This window comes from Passer montanus, unplaced genomic scaffold (assembly GCF_014805655.1).
Source record: "Passer montanus isolate IOZ18808 unplaced genomic scaffold, ASM1480565v1 scaffold39, whole genome shotgun sequence".
NCBI lineage: Eukaryota > Metazoa > Chordata > Aves > Passeriformes > Passeridae > Passer > Passer montanus.
The window spans coordinates 2628043-2646535 of record NW_024368707.1 but is presented as its reverse complement, the minus strand read 5'-3'; the positions used below and the strand labels follow the sequence as shown (position 1 = coordinate 2646535).

At 39.9% G+C, this 18493-nt stretch overlaps 1 protein-coding gene across 14 annotated transcripts in view; it reads left to right on the top strand.

The window, feature by feature from the left end:
* The window catches only part of ZBTB20 (zinc finger and BTB domain containing 20), a 473219-nt gene that overhangs the window by 106904 nt on the left and 347822 nt on the right, over nucleotides 1-18493 (top strand). For all 14 annotated transcript variants that reach the window (XM_039717811.1, XM_039717807.1, XM_039717813.1 and 11 more), the window contains one exon: nucleotides 14512-14633. The gene's annotated coding sequence lies outside the window, so the exon portion shown is untranslated. The remainder of the gene's footprint in view (nucleotides 1-14511; nucleotides 14634-18493) is intronic.

The following is an 18493-nucleotide window of genomic DNA, read 5'->3' as shown; positions in this document are numbered from 1 at the left end:
TTTAAAAATATGTAACCAGAATTATAATACAGTTGCGTATTTCTGGGAAAAGCAGGTTTCATGAAGGCAAGCCTGACCAAGCCTTCCTGCTTCTGCTTATAGTGCTATGTACAACCTGTTTTTCACAGGTCATCGAAGTGTTGCATTATCACTAGGAATTCTGATCGCATTTTGGAAGTTCATTTCCTGCTTTCTGGTTCTTCTTGTGTGGCTGTTGCAGAGGCTGTGCAGTCTGACATGGGAGAAAAGCACTGTTTGCACCTGTTTAAAATCTCCAGTGCTTTGTGTGGTTCCTGGGCAACAGGCAGGAATCCTGAAAAGCTAGGCTGCACTTGCTCAATTGTTGCTGGCAGCTGTGACTTTGAGAGAGCACATAGCAGCTCGTTAGCAGGTTGCTTGTGTTGTGTGACATGCACTAAGCATGTCAAACTGTGAGCTGAGCTCGCTGCCTTTGCTGCCTGCAGTCGAGGCTGGGTTGCCTGGGGTTGCAGACTTGGCCAAGGAAAGCATTGTGGGGATGGAAGGTGAGTTCCTCGCTGGTAAAGGGGCAGGGAAGTGAGGCAAGGGGTTGTGAATTGGTGCTCTATGATTAGAAAAAGGGAACAGGTTCTCTGCTCCAGTGGGTGCTATTTTCCTCCAGCAATTTTGTTCTTTCAGAGAGTGTTTGCAGTGGTGGAACATAGAAATGCAGGGCATAAGATGAATTTGAGTGTGAAAGCGTGTGCACAGACACATGCATACATTATATGCGCATTACAGTGGGGAAATACAAGATTACTTCATTGGATAATTTTAAATTTTATTATGAGCTTTGACTTCTGGTCTTGTTTACGTTGAGGGATCAGGATCAAATCAATCCTTACAACCTTGATCTTGGCCTACTTAGGCGGCATCCAAGCAGCAGATGCAGTCACACTGTTTGACTGGTAAATTCAGACCATTTGATCTTCATGTCTACTCAGTTTGTGCCTCTTGGCTCAATAAAGCATTTCTTTGCTCTTGTAAAAGGCGTTAGTATGTGATAAATTTAGTGAAACAAACCACAAAGCTACAGCATCCTTACAGTCTGTTGTAATCTACATCATGAGATGGGAACAGATCTGCCATTGTCTTGAGATCTGTTTACACTGTATGCAGTTTTAACCAAGAAGGGGTGATCTATAGACTCATCTCTTTTCTGCAGCTCCAGAAAATCTCCTTTAGACACATGGTGCTAATATTGACAATGGAAGTCATTATCCCAAGATGGGAGCAGAAGGAAGTCTGGCTACTAAGGAAATTAGATACACTTGTGGGGGGGAAAAATAAATTTTAAAAAAAGCGCTTATCAAGGACCAGTTAATTGTCCTAAATACACGTACATATATGTATATATGACATATGTAATCACTTGCTCAGAAAATGCCTTGCCAGTGGTTTGCTAGCAACTAGAAAGATTTAGTGCAAGGCAGCAAGATTTCTCATTTGTCCTGCCCACAGGTACAGTGAGTAATTGCCCTGGCTAGAGTCAGGGACATGCTCTTGAGTCTGTCTGCTGGTCTGCAGAGGGATGTGATGTGGGCATGATAGGTTTTCATTGGAGCCATGCTCTAATGCGTGCTTCACTGCTTATCTGCTCTTGTTGTCTTCTTTATCTGAATAAATACAGAAATACAGAAAGCACTAGTTGTCAGGTACTGAGGGTAAATGTGATAAAATTAATAGAAACCAGAGTATGACATAATCATGTACATTCAGCACAAGTCCCTTGATTTATTTTGTGATCAGAGCTTTTTGTTTCCTCATCTAGAAAATTGTGATAATTGGTGTTTATCTCATATTGCTGTACAAAAGCAGTTATGTTGTAAACTTTCTTTTCATGGTTGTCCCTGTGTTTTTCTGTTGTAATTTCCTTTTCTGTCTTAAACTTGGGTTATAATCTGTCTCGCCATAAAGGGCCTTCTGAATTTGTCTTCTGATGTTAGTTTGACTATCAAATTATTGAAGGTAATAAACTGAGATATGTGTGTAAGTCTGTGTGCTGTTTTTGCTGTATTCTGTCATACAGGCAGGACTAAAAAAACTTGAAAATTGACATCCCTTTGGTGGGAACTCTCAGTTTTTATTCAAGAACAAGATACAGGAGTATTATTCTTTAGGAAAGTATTTGTGATCTCTTTGGTTGGCCTTGTTTAGCACTGTTCTTGATACCATCTCCTCACTGGAGTGAGAAAATTGCAGGTTTCCTCCTTCTCTGCAGGTAATTTGGCAAATTCCTTTCAATATGGTTCCACTGTTTCTAAAATTCAAAAAAATTAGATCTGTAGGACTTATTATGTCAGTTTAGAACATGTTGTTAGCTGGCAATAGCAACTGTGCTGTACAGCGCACACAAGTCAGGGGCTGGATGTTTATGAAACACATGAGAATAGGTGTTGCATTTTCTTATGTACTGTTTCATTTTACATAAACTGTATAGTGCCAAAAACACCCACTCAAAAATAAGGTGTAATAGAAAAATGACATTCAAATGTTAAGGATATGTAAAGGAAATGTTAAGGATTACAGCTCTTGCAGTCTAGTACAATAAAGTTGAGAGACCTGTTCTGATTATAAATCATAGTGTTGTATCAGTCATTCCAGCTGATGCAGTGGAGAGGACAGCCCCCAAAAAGAGAATTATGTGAGATGCTAATGCAGGTACAGTAAAATGAACACAGTAGCCTGAAATTCTAATGGAAATATGTCTGAGAAAAGTCTCTCTTTAATTTCTAACTTGTGACCATCATGTTTTAATTCATTCTGTAAATGACTTCTATGTTTTTAACATCCCTGGATTCTAACAGTCTTCAAAACAAAATGTCCCCTGTCTCCGAATGGCATCCTTGCTTTGTTGCTACAGATGATATCTGCATTCATATGCCATGACACATCATTCACTGCTTCCTCGTGAGTAGAACTGTAGCAAGATGATGTGCTTCACTGGGAGCCTTGGTGCACAAGAACAGTGTGGATTGGTCAGAAAATACCAGACAATCTCTTCTTCCATAGGCTCCTTGGTGAGACTTTGGGGGTAGCAAATACATCTTGAACTTGTCAGGGTGACAATAGAGAAGTCGGAAGTGACTGAATTGTAAGCTGAAGACAAGAGTTTACAGTGACTTTAACTTGGGTCACATCCAAACACGATTTTAGAGGCAAGAAGGGAAAGAAAGTAGTCTGTCTCTAGGGCTGTGAACATGGGCAGAACCTCTCCTTTCACCCTGTAGTCTCTCATCTTGTTGGGCTTTGTTGTTAGTGGTGGGGTTTTTGTTGTTTGTTTTGGGAGGGGAGCAAGGGGGCGCTTGTTCCCAACACTGCATCTTCCACATGTGTAGACACTTAAAAGGATAGTGTTCCTTCTACTCTGGTTCCACCATTGCAGCAGGTAGTGAGTGATACCTGTTGTCATATTTGCAGTCCTTAAGTTTACTCAGAGCCCAGAAAAAGTCGACTTTAGCACTTGGATACAATGCTAACCATCTTTGACTTTTACCTTCTGGCTTGGCTTATTCTAATGCATGTCAAATGGAGGAAGAGGAAAAGGAAGAGAGGCCATAGAAAGAGGAACGTAAAATCATCTAATAAGGCAACATCATTACATGATATAAAACCAAAAAATTAATTTGAAGATGAACTTTCCTTCCAAACTACACAGTCCTCTCATCCGGGGCTTCCCAAGTAGCCACCCTGTTCCATCTCTGAGTTTCCTTGTCAGTGTTTTAGAGGACGTGCAGCACTAGATAGCATTGTCACTCCTCTCTTCTTTGTGTATAGCTCACGGCTTGGCTGTTCTGCCTAGTCACTGGTGGGTCATATCTTCAAATAGTCCATCAGACATGCCTCACTTCAGTAACAGTGCTTTAAAAGATAAAATGGTCTATTTCTCAGCACTGAAATTTCACTTCTGCTACAGAATGTGATCATTCTGTTACAGTGATACTGTTTGGGCTAAATTTACTCCTGTTTTCTGTGTTATCATTCTCCTGCTCCCTTTTGCTCTACTACTGATCTGCATTGAAACTTCATAGCAAAAAGTTCTCTTCAGAAATCAGACACTCAGAAAACAGGCTTCCATGGGATAATTTTCTTCTTCAGTAGTTGAGGGTCACCTTGCCCAATCTGTTTGTGGCTTCAGTTTGCCTTTTTTTTTTTTTCCAGGCTTAACTAAATTGAAAATTATTTGGTGATGGTGAAGATAATGGTCCTAATTAATACAAGTGGGCCCAGGTGGGGATAGAACTTGAGACCAGTCAGGTGGTATGCGTAAAAAAACCTCCTCCATTTGACAACTAGGTACTGAAATGGAGAAGTTGGGGATCTCCAAGATTGTGATATTCCCTTGGTAGGGTTTTGGGGTTTTTTAGTTTGTTTTTAATTTCTGCTTGGATTGTTGTGTAATGTGTTGAATGTATGGATTTTTGGATATGAGAGGCCACATCTCAGAGAGGGAGGGTACCGTAAAAGAAAAAGCTTCCTTTCAAATAAAGAGCACTGAGTGGTTATTCCAGCCTTGTACCTTTTGTTGATTCTGAAATAGTTAGTAGTGCATTTTATGCTTTGTCTAAATGTGCTAGGTTCATCCAGCAGCTGGAGATGTATGGATTAGCCACCAAGTGAAGAAGTACAAGGGAGAGTGCAGGATTTTGTTGTGTTTGTGCTATGTTGTAATTCTGAAATGAAAACTATGACAATGCTAACAAGGTGCATGAAGGGGTGTCTTTTTTTAACAGGAATTTTTCTTCGAAATGGTTTAAAAAAACCTCAGAAATCTTTGAAGGTGTAGTTTTCGTGTAAGGAGGTGGCAGAATATTATGCTCATCTAACAAGCATCTATCATTTTATAGTTATTTACTCTGCTCCTTGATCATCCCTCTCCATTTCTGAGCTACCTTTATGTCGGTAGCTGTCACTGAAGACTTCTACTTCCTCCCTTGCATCTGACAAAGATTCTAAACAGGGCAGATTCTGGTTGTTGACTTTGAGAGTAGATTTTAGCCCAATTTGCATAGATAAGATTTGGCGTGCTATCCTGTCCCGAGTGTCTGTTCAGTGAAAAACATGCAGCTATCTGTGCCTCTATCATTTTGTTTGCCAGCAACCTGGCAAGAAAAACTCTTTTCAAGTTCTGACCTGGCTGATGGCTATTTGATGGCATAGAAAAAGAGGAAATAAATAGCACTTGAAGTAGTCCAAAACACATTAATTAGGTAAGGATTCAGACTAATATCCTGCATTTCCCTGTCACCTTCAAGAATGCCATTGAACTATACTTCTAACCACCACACCATTTTTTGTACCTGTGGCGTTAAAGGTTTTGCCCTTGAGGAAAATGACTTCCCCAACCCTGGCAATAACAGGGTTAAAGGTATGGGAATAGGTCAGCCAGTGCCTGTTTCGGTCCTGTAGCCACAAGACAATCCATCTTCCCCTTCATAAAAATCTGGCTGCAGTATTATTGTCTATAACCCATGCTGATTCTAAAAGCAGTATGAATTGTATACATCTTGCACATCAGTTTCAGTGTCTTAAAAAATGAAGAGGTTTTTTTCCTTTTTCCCCTTCCTTTGAAGTTTTAAAGCAGAACTTGCCGGTGACCCACTTTTGCTAACAGTTCTCTTAACTAACCCCTGTACTCACTTATACATTTTTTTTCTCTTCCACCCACTGTCTGTCTAGCCTGGTTTAAAATTTTTATATATGTACTTTTAAAAAATTGATTAGTTGGAGAGCTGCCCGTTCTTCTGCGCTGTATAATAAGGATTTAAAAACTGCACACTGAATTCTGTATAGTGTAATTAAAACTGACCCAGATTTGGACCTGAGAACACCAGGACTTAGCCAAACTTGCCATGAGCTGAGTTCTGATGGCAGATGGAAGCTAATGAGGACACACTACACTCCAGAATTTCCCAGCTGCTTGGCCCCTTTTTGTACAAACAAGGTTTGGAGTGAAGTCCCAATCCCAAGAGCATGTTTAAGCAAATGTACTGCACCCAGTGTTTTGGGAAACAAGGCAGTGCTGTTGGACTGCTTCAGGAAAATTTTGAAGCATTATTTCTAATGGGCTTTGACTGTGTATCCCAGTGTCGTGAATATGCTGTCTTCCATCTTGTCCTAGTCTGAGTGTGATCATATGGTTCAGACTCTATATGAATACCCTCCTTCCATTGCAGCTGGGAGGGTTTCCACTTTAAATTAATGGAGTCTTAAGATCCCAAAGTGCTGGGTCTCCCTTCGACCTGTGGTTCCCTTAAGTGGATTCAATGTCCTGGGAGTATTCAGGCAGATGTAATTGAATCAGTTTGAAGCAGCTGTAGCTGGCATGTGGTCTCTCAGATTGCTAGCACCTGCTTGGTTGGGTTTTTTTGTTGTTTGTAACTCACTAGAGTGAAAATAGTGCCAAACCAGCATTGGTCTTGGAGCTAATAAAGCACTCCAGTGCCTATATCCCTTTCCCCTTCTAGCCCAGCCACCTCATTACTGGTGCCTGCAATAATGTTCTTGGTAGTGAGCAGAAACAGGTTTATGCTTCCCCTCCAACTGCCTCCCTCCCCTTCAAGCCAAGCACTGCCAACACCGACCTCTTCTTCATAAGCAGTAAGACTTAATCGTGCTCAGGTGTGCAGAGCGTCTGTGCCCTCCTTAGAAAATTGGGCAGCCCGTGGTTTGCTATGTCAGATGCAGGCAGCACCAAATTTATCTGCTGCTCTAAGAGTCTCACTGCTGGCACGGCCAAGTTACTGTTCTTCATGTGCAGCAAATGACCAAGGAGCCCTGGGATGTTCTGTTTGATGCGTCTGTGCCCTTCCTCTGGTGTTGTGTATGTAGATTTTGGTTACTGTGTTCCCACTCCAGTCAAACTTTTAATATGGTAAGATTTCAGAAGGGACTGTGAGTCACTTGGTTACGTCTCTATATCGTGTGAGTTATTGTAATCAAAGTTCAAATTAAACACAGTAGTGCACTTGGCCAAATACAGTAACAATACACAGTGGTGTGGTTTTCAATGTAATATTACAAGATGGCATATTGCCACATTAATTTTTTTAATATATCCCTCCATTGACTTCCCTTTAGTTTGTGTATATAGTTTATGTGCCTCCCTTTTATTTTGTCCCTCCATGCCCCAGAGATAAAGGATGTGTCTGGATTTTTAATTTTAGCTGTTTTCATATTTGGTATTAGCCCCACATCTCTTTTGCTTTCTCTCTCCCCACACCTTTTTTTGGGTATTACCACTAACTTCTAGGGTTGAGAGGGTTTTGTCCTCAGCTGATGTATGGGACTTGATTGCTCTTGCAATAGCTTTAAAAATTGTTATTTTGGGGACTGAAAAGTCACAAAGTGTTCCAGGTTCTGAAGCTATTTCTTTGTTTCATTCTCTTATTTTAATCTACATCTTGCATTTATATCACATTGTGAAAGGTTTTGGTTTGTCTGTAGATACTTGGGATGTAGGCAAAATCTCTCTTCCCATGAAATATTCCATCTCTGCTCCTGCCCATGTGTTAATCCACAGCTGTCTGTGGTTGTTGAGCTCAGGCATTTGAAAAGTATTACTGAAGGCAACTTCTCTGGGGCTCAAAATACAGTTTCAATTCAGTGAAAGTTAAATGCCAGTTTAATCATATAAAATTAATTTGGTTTGGGATTTTTGCAGTATATAGGAGATGTTTCCCATTATTTATTTGTTTTGACAGTACAAAATACTCCTGGTTTTACCTTTTAGTTTGCATTGTGTGCTTAGATACCCTGATAAACTACCTGTATAACGTGTAATTGTGAAAGTGGTGCAGCTAAACATTTTAATAGTTGTCTGATGGAACTACAAAGGAAAAAAGAAAAATGGAATTCCAATCAAGACAGAATTGTTTTTACTAATCCAGTGAGATAATGTCACTGCTTGATTTTTCTCTTGTCCTGTTGTGATTTGTAGTGTTTTGTTTGTTTGTGGACTTACTTTGTTTTCTTCCAGTCTACACTCTGTCTTTCCCTTTTGGTTAGTCTCAAAATGTCTACCAATAAAAACATCTATCTGTAATGATAGCTTTTGCTACTCTTTGTAGTCTGGAAGTGTTGCAGCTGCAGATACCATCTTCTGAATAAAATGTCAGCCACCAGTTCTAAGAGGGGAAGCTACTAAGGCTTAAGTTAAGAAACAGACAAGGACTGTGGCTCTTAATTTTCAGAGATACTATTTTAAAACATTTTCACTATAAGTGGCACTTTTTGTGCATTAAATAATGGAGAGTAAATATGGAATATTTTATCTTTTTCAGATGTTTTGAGTACCTAGCATCCTTTGGTGAGATCAGTAGGATTATGGAAGGAAGCTGTTCTTGACACTACAATGAACATAGCACCCATGAATACCTAAATAATTAGCAATAGCAAATTAGAAAATGTTGTTTGTACACAAAAATGCTCAGGGGTGTGGAGGGGAAACAAGCAAATAGTAAGTATGCAGGTGTCTATCTTAGGATTTCTTAGTGCCATTTGTAGCCAGCCAGAACAAGAAAGCATCTGCCACTCTTATGGTTGTCTTGAAAGTAAATATAGTTTAAGGTCAGCAGCAAGTGCTAGCTGATATATTTTATTTCTAGAATGCTTTTTTTGCCATGTACTAAAGTTTACTTTAGAAATGTAGGCACTAAATAATTGTGAATTCTGTACTAAGTACAGGAGGTAGTAGGGAACCAGCACGATTTATGTTCTGAAGAAGTCTATCTGGTATAAACGAAGAGAAAAATATATAGATTTATTTTCAGTATGCTAACATCCTGACAATGAGTTGCAAATGAAGTGGTGTTTATTGTGCTGAACCATGCTTTTTGTACATTTAATTTGAAGGTATCTATTCAGAGACTGTACATCCCTTACTTGGATACAGATAACTGATCGATTTTATGTGAAGCATGCTAGCTTTTTGTGCCTATGGAGTACAGCACTTTTCAAACTAAGATATATCAGTGACTAGCACAGGAGGGTGACAGAAAGGACAACAAAGAAAGTTAATAAATTGATAATGAAGTGGGATTATAGAGGATTGAGCATGGATATTAGAACATTTCAAACATACTTTTTAATCACTACCCGTCTAGGTAGTGGTCTGTCTAGTGGCACCACCCTGAAATATATTGTTGAGTATTTGGTAAAAGACCACTTGACTTACTGGCACTTACTGGCAAGCATGTCCGCATCCTTGATGGGGGTCAAGAGGTTAAATGAGTGACAGGCAAGATTCTTCTGTTTGCCATGCAGTCGGCCTCTCTAGAAGAGCCTTTACTTATTTAAGTTGACAAAAATATTTGGAAACTTGCTGTACAGTGTCTGATCTACAAACAAATCCTTTATTGTCCAGGCTTTGCCTTTCATCATTGCATCATAAACATACAAGGTTAAGAAATCAGTGACCAATTTAACACTGAAGTGGATATGAAAAGATACTGTATTGTGCTTCTAACTAACAAATAAAACTGTGTAAGCGAATCAAGCTACTGCAAAGTACAGAGGAGGAGATGCTAACAAAAATGAAATGGGCTCTAAATCAGGGAGCATTTTCAAGAAGAAATCCCAACCCAATTCTTCCTGTTACATTGATCAGGCAGCTTCTTAAAAGAAGTATGAGCTGTCTCATACATACTTAGAACATATAACTCTCGTCCACTTCCCAATATGTCAGTTTTTGCTTTTTCCAAAATTCCGTGCTTGACAACTGGACAGAAGGCTATGCTGAATTAAATTTTATTGTTCTAGTGTTCTCCATCCATTTGCAATGCACATAATCAGGAATTCAGCTATGTCCCAAGAAACCAGTTTAACCTAATGAGAGCAAATGGCAATGGGTGTTCCTTACCCCAGACAGCAGTGCCAACGTTTCTGCTTAATTGGGACATATTTGGCTGGTTCCAGTGCTTCAAGTGGTTTTTAAACAGGTGTTTAATGGGTGTGGGATTCTGAACTCTGCCCTTTTGATACAGCAATTGCCAAATAAAGATTAACAGAAATAAAAAGATCTAATACAGAATAATAATTTTTGTCTTTGTATATTTATTCAGCATAATTTTTACTTTAAGTCGCAGGCGGGTGGGGAGGTGTTTCTTCTCATAATTGAGAAAGTCCATTAAATAGAACAACAGGATGTCTAGCAGGGTGTCCTAATTAAAATTACCCTGTAATTTGAACAAAACATTCATTTGTATGTAGCTAAGGTTGACCTAAACCCCATCTAAATCAGGAAAAATTATAATACAAATTTTTTTTTCTGCTGAAAATGAAACTTAGCATTCTGCCAGCAAACAGCATGGTTCTGTTATTATACAGTATTCAAGAGTAAGGATTTTCTCCTCAGTGTTCAAAAAATAATGTTTTGAGTAAATTTAACAAGAGGGTTCTCTCCTACCTCTACCCTTTAATAGCATTCATTCATGGTTGTTTTTCTGTGGTATTTGAAAGCAGAGACAATTTTGTTCTGTGCATACTGTAAGCCCATCTGAAGCCTTTGGTCGTGGCCAGTGAACTAATAAGCAACTGAGATAGCAGCTGCTTAGCAGGAGTGATTGGCTCGGGCTTGACTTTGCTGTCTGCGACTCCACAGTTTCTGACTGGCTTGGAGTGTGAGCCGGGTAATTTTGTTATCTCAGGGAGTGTGGGCCTGCATACATAATCCAGGCTGTCTGCACAACTGGGGAGAATGTACACTCCGTGTAAAAATGACCTGCTCGTGCTCTGGCTGTCGTGCTCGGAAATGCTGCTGAGGCAAATTGTATTTAATATAATTTATCAAATCTAAGTGAATGTTTGAAAGAAGTAACTTCAGAAATATTGGTTGTATTTAAAAAGAAACTCACAGCACCCTTAACTTCACAGAGCTGCACAAGCTGCAGCTTGTGGATGTTGCTTCCAGGACACAAGGTGGTGGAAGTTTATTTATTTATTTATTTATGCCCACTTTCTGGGCAGGTTGGAACAGGGAGGATTTTCAAAAATGCTCACAACTGGTCTGAATATGCTGCTGATGAATTCAGCTTAGACTTCTTTGCCATAATTTAAATGGAAAGAGAGTCACACCCTTGTTCCTTTGGATAATTCCATCCATATGTACAAAAAGTGAAACTTGATTAGTGCCAATTCTTAATTTGGTGCAATAGGACTTCCACTGAATTATTCTTCTGCTTAAACCAGCTTTTACATTTTCATCTTGCAGCTTCAGTAGAGTACATAACAACAAAAGAAAGAGAAGGGAAAAATCTGATTAATTATTTGCTTAACCAACTTTAAGCTCCAAGAAGAATTGTTGAAAAGAAGATAAAATTTGAGGCTGGTGTTGTGGTAATACACTTCTCAGTTGATCAAGAGCACTTGAACTGAAAGTATTCAAATGTTGGCATAATTTAAAATTTTAGATTCCTGTCATTGTTTTAAAGACAGTCAAAACCGATGCGGGCACCTGTTGTAATGTGGAAAGAGTAAAGTTAATTCAATCAAACAGGTATTGGCCAAGGTTATTTTATATGTGTGTCTGCACATATATGTCATCACGTGGACATTTAAGTATGCGTGCTTTCCAATGGACAATTATTTTGCAGAGAGACATATTCAGTGACAGCACAGGAAGAATCTATACACAAATAGGTTGTACTGGTAACTGTACCTTAAGGGCAGTTGAAGGAAAATGGGAATCTTCTGCTGGGGAAACCGGCCCAGCCTTTTGTCTAGGGGTTGCATAACTTGAACATGTATAGGTTTGTGTAACAACCTGTACAGCTGCCTGTGGTTGATAAAATAGCTATAACCATCTTGAGAGTGTGTAGAAGGCTGGATTGAAAAATAGTAGTTGTGTGGATGCCATTGCTTCAGAGTCACATATGCTGGAAAGCATTGTTTTGTTATTATTCAACAAAAGTCACCAGTTGTTATGCCCGGTCTGGTGTCTTGCCCTTGAGGCCTGGTTGTAACTTGGCAGTACAAATTCTAACTGCAGTACTGAAAGGGTGGGTGTTGGTTGTTGAGCTGAAGAAAACAGGTGAAGATCAGGTGTCTGCACTGATTCTTTTCCTCAGTTACTTTAATTTCCAAAGATACTGAATCCTCTGTGGGGGCTAACTGGCTTGTGAAGCTCTTCCTTAGTGACTCCTTCTCCTGAAGGTATTGTGGGTGGTGGTGTCAGGTGACCTACCACCAAAGGATCTCTCTTGTAGGATGTAAAATATTCCAATTCCCTGGAGCAGGGAAGTAAAAGGAAGGGGAACTTCAGTGTCTTCTGTATTCAGCTGAAATCTAGATACCCATCCTGCACAGCTATGTGGACAGAGTGGCTGTAGAACTACTGAGGGTTACAAAGTTAGTTTCCAGTCAGGACGCAATTGATGTTTCTTCCTTGGAAAGCAGCAAAAGAGATGTGTAGTATGGTTACTGTAGAAATGTAAAGGAAAATTCCTGCTCTGTATCACCAGGTGTATTTTCTGAAGTCCTTGAAAGATTTTTCAGGAGCTTCACCATCTTCTGGTAACAGTGGTTCTTAATTACATGCTTTATCATTTGCCTTTGGCAAGAATGCTCAATTCTTTCCATTTCAACGTGGGACCTTGCCTTATTGCCTCAGGGAAGTGTTACTCTGTAATGCATGTCACTTGAGGCTAATTCAACCTGCCACTTGGAAAATGCCCTTGGTGCAGATTGTAGCAGTGCACCATTATCTCAAGCTATTTTTCATCAGAGGCAGTCTGCATCTGTTCTATATGGTCTGTGTGGCCCAACAGTTTATTTTAGGTTAGTGTGTGAGGTGGGGTCTTTTTTACCTATAAAGCTGTGATTGGTTTGGCTTCCAGCTGTGTGAAAAGGGTATTTCTCCCATGTTATACCAAAGCAGCCCTAGACATGACAAGGTGTAGGTCTACAGCAGCTTAAACTAATCAGTGTTGATGCTGCTCTGTTGCTGTTCCTCCACTCGAACAGTTCTGCTGCCTCCCTAGCTCTAGCTCCCAAGTTTTCTGCCTGGATCTTGAGCTGCAGTGAGGGTTTGATGTGGCTAAAAACACGTGGAAAAGAAGCCTTCATTCGGCTGAAAGCTCCCTGAACCAGGCACTTACACAGTCCTGGCTCTAGGATGGACTTGGGGACATGTGACAAGGAGAAGAAGGAGGTGAGGGCAGGTTGGGATTGTGACAGCTCCAGTTAAAATCAGCTTACATCATAACACAACCATGCTTGTAAGGTTCTGGAAATGATAGCCGAGTGGTTTCAGCAAGATACAGCTGTGAGCATAGGATATGATAATCAGGAGAACTGTGGCTTTGGAATTTCCTTCCTCCACTGTTTCCTAATGCATCATTTTGGTATACATCAGAAACGCTGAAGATCACACACCTCAACCTTTCCACCCTTGAAAAGGGAAAATTATATGAGGGCTTGATTAATTTCTTTTATTAATTTCTTTTGGTTGCTGTATGTCACCAGAAGCAGATCAGGCAGAGGGAGGGGGGGGAAAAAAATCAAAAACCAAAACATTTTTGTAAGCATTAGGGAATTTTCCCCTTTGAAAAAGAGCTGAAACGTCATTAACATTTCAGCCAGCTTTAAATTAAAATTTGCATCTGAAAATAATTCATAATGTGTTTTGAGTGCCAGTGAGTCATATCAGGGCAGTATCAGCACCAGTTTCTTGTGTCTACAGCTTGTGATGTGGCTCCTGTATGTGGCACAGTAACAGTACTACTGTGCCCCTCATGCTGGAGTGAGAATTCCCATGGAATTAACACTTGGCCTTGTGCTGATCATACAAAGCCAGTGTTCCCCAGACGACATGGCTGGGTGGGGCAAACTGAACGGAGCAGATGAATGCTGGGCCCTGAATTCTACACCTGCTTTGTGTGCAGGCTCACTTGGCCTAGTGGTTTTTATGAAGAATAGTCCTATTCCGTTCCATTGCAATAGGTCTGTTTACACCAGAAGAGGTTTCTCTTTTAACTGTGTAAATCTCTAATGTTCTCTGCTAAGTTCTCTAGGACAGGCCCTTTGAACATGCCAGCAGAGTGACTGGGTCATCTTTCACTCATCCCTACACCACTAAACAGTGATACTTCAATTTTTCTGCCCCACTGAGCACAAGTCATTGAGTTTGATATTGGGAGGAGGAGAGGTCAGAAGTGAAGCTAGCAGCTCTGCTGTGCAGAAAGGACAAATGGGAAAACTGCTCTGTATCCCTAGGTTTTGCACATATGAGAGCATGTAGGCATCTGCAGCATGCATCCTGAAATGTTGTGGGCTTTTTCTGCAAAGTTTTTATGTGAAGTCTACATGGATTAGATCTGTAGCTGTCCTGAGCAATTGGTACCCCAACTGCGGAGCCTTTGGAGAAAAACACTTGCTGATTATATTATGATTTTGGTAGGGCATGTGCTGGAGCTCCTGACAACTGTTTCTAAAGCGTTTACCTTCATGCAAGGCCTTAAAAGATAATTTTCTCCTGTTTTTTTCCTCTCTCCTCAGGGAACTAGAGGTCTTGACGCATCCTTTACATCCTGCATTTACTCTGACCACAGTCCCTCCCTGTTCTCACAAGCGGAGCTCAGCCCTGCTTCCCTTCCTGTTGATTCCCAGTCAGCTACATGGTAAGTTTTCATTATCTCTAGACTTGTTGCCATGAGGTGAAGCTCTGGCAGACTCTCTCTAAAATCCATTAGCACTGGGCATTGAGAGCAGAGCACTTCATGCCCATCAGAGATCGTTCAGTTGTATTCCAGGCTGACTGCAAGGAAAGGAAGATAGTATTGAATTAGCATTGGAGCTGAACTTCAGCATAGATTGTTATAGGAATAAAATATGAAGTAAAATATGTGACAGAATTAAATCCATCAGTTCTAATAAAAGAAACAGAAGAAAGCAAAGAAATATTGGACCCTTAAATCCCATTAACCAGGCCAGAGAGAGAATGCATTAAAAGGAAGCTGCGCTGTATCTTTTTTCATTGTTTGATGAAATAATCTTTTTCACCCTTTAAGTAGTGTGTTTAAAACTCCTAGTATTTCTGAAACAAAGGGAATATACAGCCACCGAGCTAGCTGGTTTTTATACCTTCCTTTCTGAGTATTGTCCTTCAGTGCAATACAGAGCCATTTCTTTGTTCTCACGAGCTAGCAGTTAAATTGTATGTAAATGTATGCAAATTAGATGCTGTCTAATAAAGAGAGTCATTAGATGGAAGAAATATTTAGTTTAGGGGGAAAAAAGAGAAGAAAGCAGGTGTATTTTGCAATAGAAAAATGTAAGATTGCAAAAGCCCCTCAAACTTTGGGTGAAGGCTTTATATAAAGCCATTAAAATATTTTCTAAAAGGCTTGGTCCTACTTTTGGTCTTATTTCCTGTGTGCTTTTTTATCTGTGTGCACTTCTGTGTTCCTAAAACTCACTAGCTGTGCTATATGTACAAACATTTAAGTATTGTACTCATAAGTATTTTATTTCTTTAAATCATGTAGTTATGAATTTACACACGTGCCTTGTACTAGGGTGTGTTTTCTGCTTACTGAGTAGATAGAGGCAGAATTCATGTGGTAAATTTCATTTTCATAGATTGATTTATTCATCGTATGTCCTGACTAGGTACCTTTTCTCACTAAATCATCTTCCTCCATTTTGTCAACCCTCTCCTCAACAATTTTAAGGCTTTATTTTTTTCCCCCATTTTATTTATTCACCAGTGCTCAGTGCCAGATGCATTTCCATTCTTTCACTTACGTTTTCTGCCAAGTTATCCCTTTTGAGGTACGGACCTGATTTAAGCCTGAAGCAGCAGTGACCTTTCTAAACATGAAGTTGCAGCTTTACTGTTAGGTGTCATAACACTAAAATGCTCAGAATGTGAAGCTTTGTGTCATCCACAACTGGAGATTCCACACCTGTGGGTGGAACGCTTGTATCCATCTAGGTTCTGAAAGATTTAAAATACATGAACATTATTTTCTTGCCATTTCTAAGGAGATGAAATTTGAGACTTGTCTCTCTCTACCTTTTGAATTTCTACTCCTGATCTTTCAGCACTTCTGTTTGAGTGGACCAGTATAAAAAGGTGATATGGCTCAATTATCTCCAAGTCTTTGTTGTATTTTGTTTCTGATGGTCAGTTAGCACAGCTTCAGGCAGAGACAATAGCTGTATGTCAACTTGCCTATTTTATCTGTTGCAGTTTTGCAAGTCTGGAAGTCTAAAGACATATATGTATAAGTGTATAAAATATATGTATATAAAAATAATGTTGTTTAAATATTTACATACAAAGCCAAAGGATTGGCTTCCTTCCCAGAATTACTGGAACTACCTACCCCAGGAACATTTGGACTTGAGAAATCTCTACAGCAACACATTTTTACTGAAACTAAACAACTTGTGAAGTGAGTAACTAGCTCTGCACCCTTTGTTGTTCATATGGGTTCTTTAGCTTAGAGTGATGGAGAGACCTCTCTGCATGGGTAGTTCATTTCCAGCTAATTATGATAAGATTATCTTTTATTGCCATTTCCACCCCTGAGTTTCTCATTGGCTTATTTTATGAGAGAGATCTTACAAGAGAAGCTTGGACAGAGTGGGAATGTTTTTGCCACAGTTCTAGGCCAAGTCCATGCTGTGTGCTGCATCTGAGCAGTGTGTGCAGTCTGGGCACTGCATTCCTTTCTGGACAGCTAAAGAGCAGTCAGACTGATCACTCAGAACAAGCTGACGCCCAGTTGCCCAGTGTCCCAATCACCCTGGCCTTAGCAGTCAGCAGAGAAGCCATAAAGTGTGTGCTACCCAATGGGAAATGTAGGCAGGGTGATTGTAAGGGCATGGAGGAGGTCGGGCAGTCAGTATTTCAGGTACTCTTGAAGGCATAATAGAATATGTAAGGTGAGGATTGTAAGGAATGCGAAGGAAGTACGAGATGTAATATAAGGATGCTAGAGAGAGATGAGGTTAAATTGAGGAGTAACATGGGATATATTGGTTACTAGGAGGGATGAGCCCACATTAGCAAGCAAAAAATGTTGGTGTTTTACTGACTGACTTGGGCCACCCCTCTTGGAGGCTGTCTGGTATTGAATGTCCAGGAGAACTGAGTCATTAGTGATGCAGGCATTTAACATGAATTTTTACACAGAGTTTGCAATCTACGTAGGTGTTGTTATGCACATTCTTCAGATTTTGGGAGGTGGTGGTTAATCTTGAAACCCTAATTGGGAGATTTACATGGGACAGGCTAGCAGACAAAGTACCTTCTATCTCTCACATTATTGATCAGGTTGCAAAAAATACATGTGGATGAGTGATACTCAAATCAGGGAAGAACCATGTAGGCTTAGGGACAGGGATCTGATGAATATCGTATTCCTTCCCATGCTTCCTGTGGTCTGGAATAATTGTTCAGGGCAGGAGAGAATTCAGTGCCTACCTACTTCTGAGGATATACATCTTTCTACCTTATCCATCTCAACAATAGCAATAATACAGCTTTCCTACTCTTGAAGTATATTACAGGCATATGTATGCATTAAAAGATGTGAGACTTCTGTATCTTACAATGACGAATCCAATAACAGTCCTGTAGAGAGATGTGGGAACCAAACCCCTGGTGCATCAGATCAGGCATCTATCCTGCTAATGTCTTCAGCTTCAGCAGTGGGAGGCACAAGAAATCCTAAGATGTAATAGTGGAACAACTAATTTTTTTCACTAGTGATCTAGATAGTAAATGAGAATTTTTAAAGCTGTACCTCTCAGAAGCTTGTGCAACTTTAAAGAAATAGTTTTAAGAAATAAAATATGCCACACTAAACTAATCCTAAAGCTAAGGAACAGGCATTGGGACTAGCAGCTTTTGCTATTACCTACTGCTTATTATTGTTATTATTATTATTTCTTTTTAATTATGCAAAGTGCTAATCAGTTTGATTATGCACAGTGCTAATCAGGTTAATTATGCAAAGTGCTAATCAGTTATTCTCTAAGCACACGAGGAGAGCAGAGGTGCTGGCAGTGAATGGTGGTTCTAGATGGGGGTAGTCACGGCAGTCATTCCTTATTAAAAGAGGAGAAGGTGAGATGATAGGGGTTTTTGCTTCCATTAAAAAGTAAATAATTAAAAAAAACGAAAGCCGTGAGGGGGATAGTTCTCATGGGGTAATTCTTCTTTCACAGCAAGGCAGACTTTTTTTCCAAGTCAGCTCATGCTGTTGGATAATTTCTGTAGGAGTTTGAGTGCACTGATTTGGGCAAATGTATTGCAGGGGAGTCTTTTAATGGCAAAGGTGCAAGGTGCGCCCACTTAATAGGTCAGGGTGCATAACTAGAAAAATCACAAATTAAGGGAGTTTGGTCAATCTAACAGAGTCACCTTTTAACTACTGGTAAGTGGGATAGTGATAATGTGACGTGGATGGCAGTTGTTCATGTGTTATTATGGCTGAAGATCTTGTATGCGCATACAAAATGTGTTTCT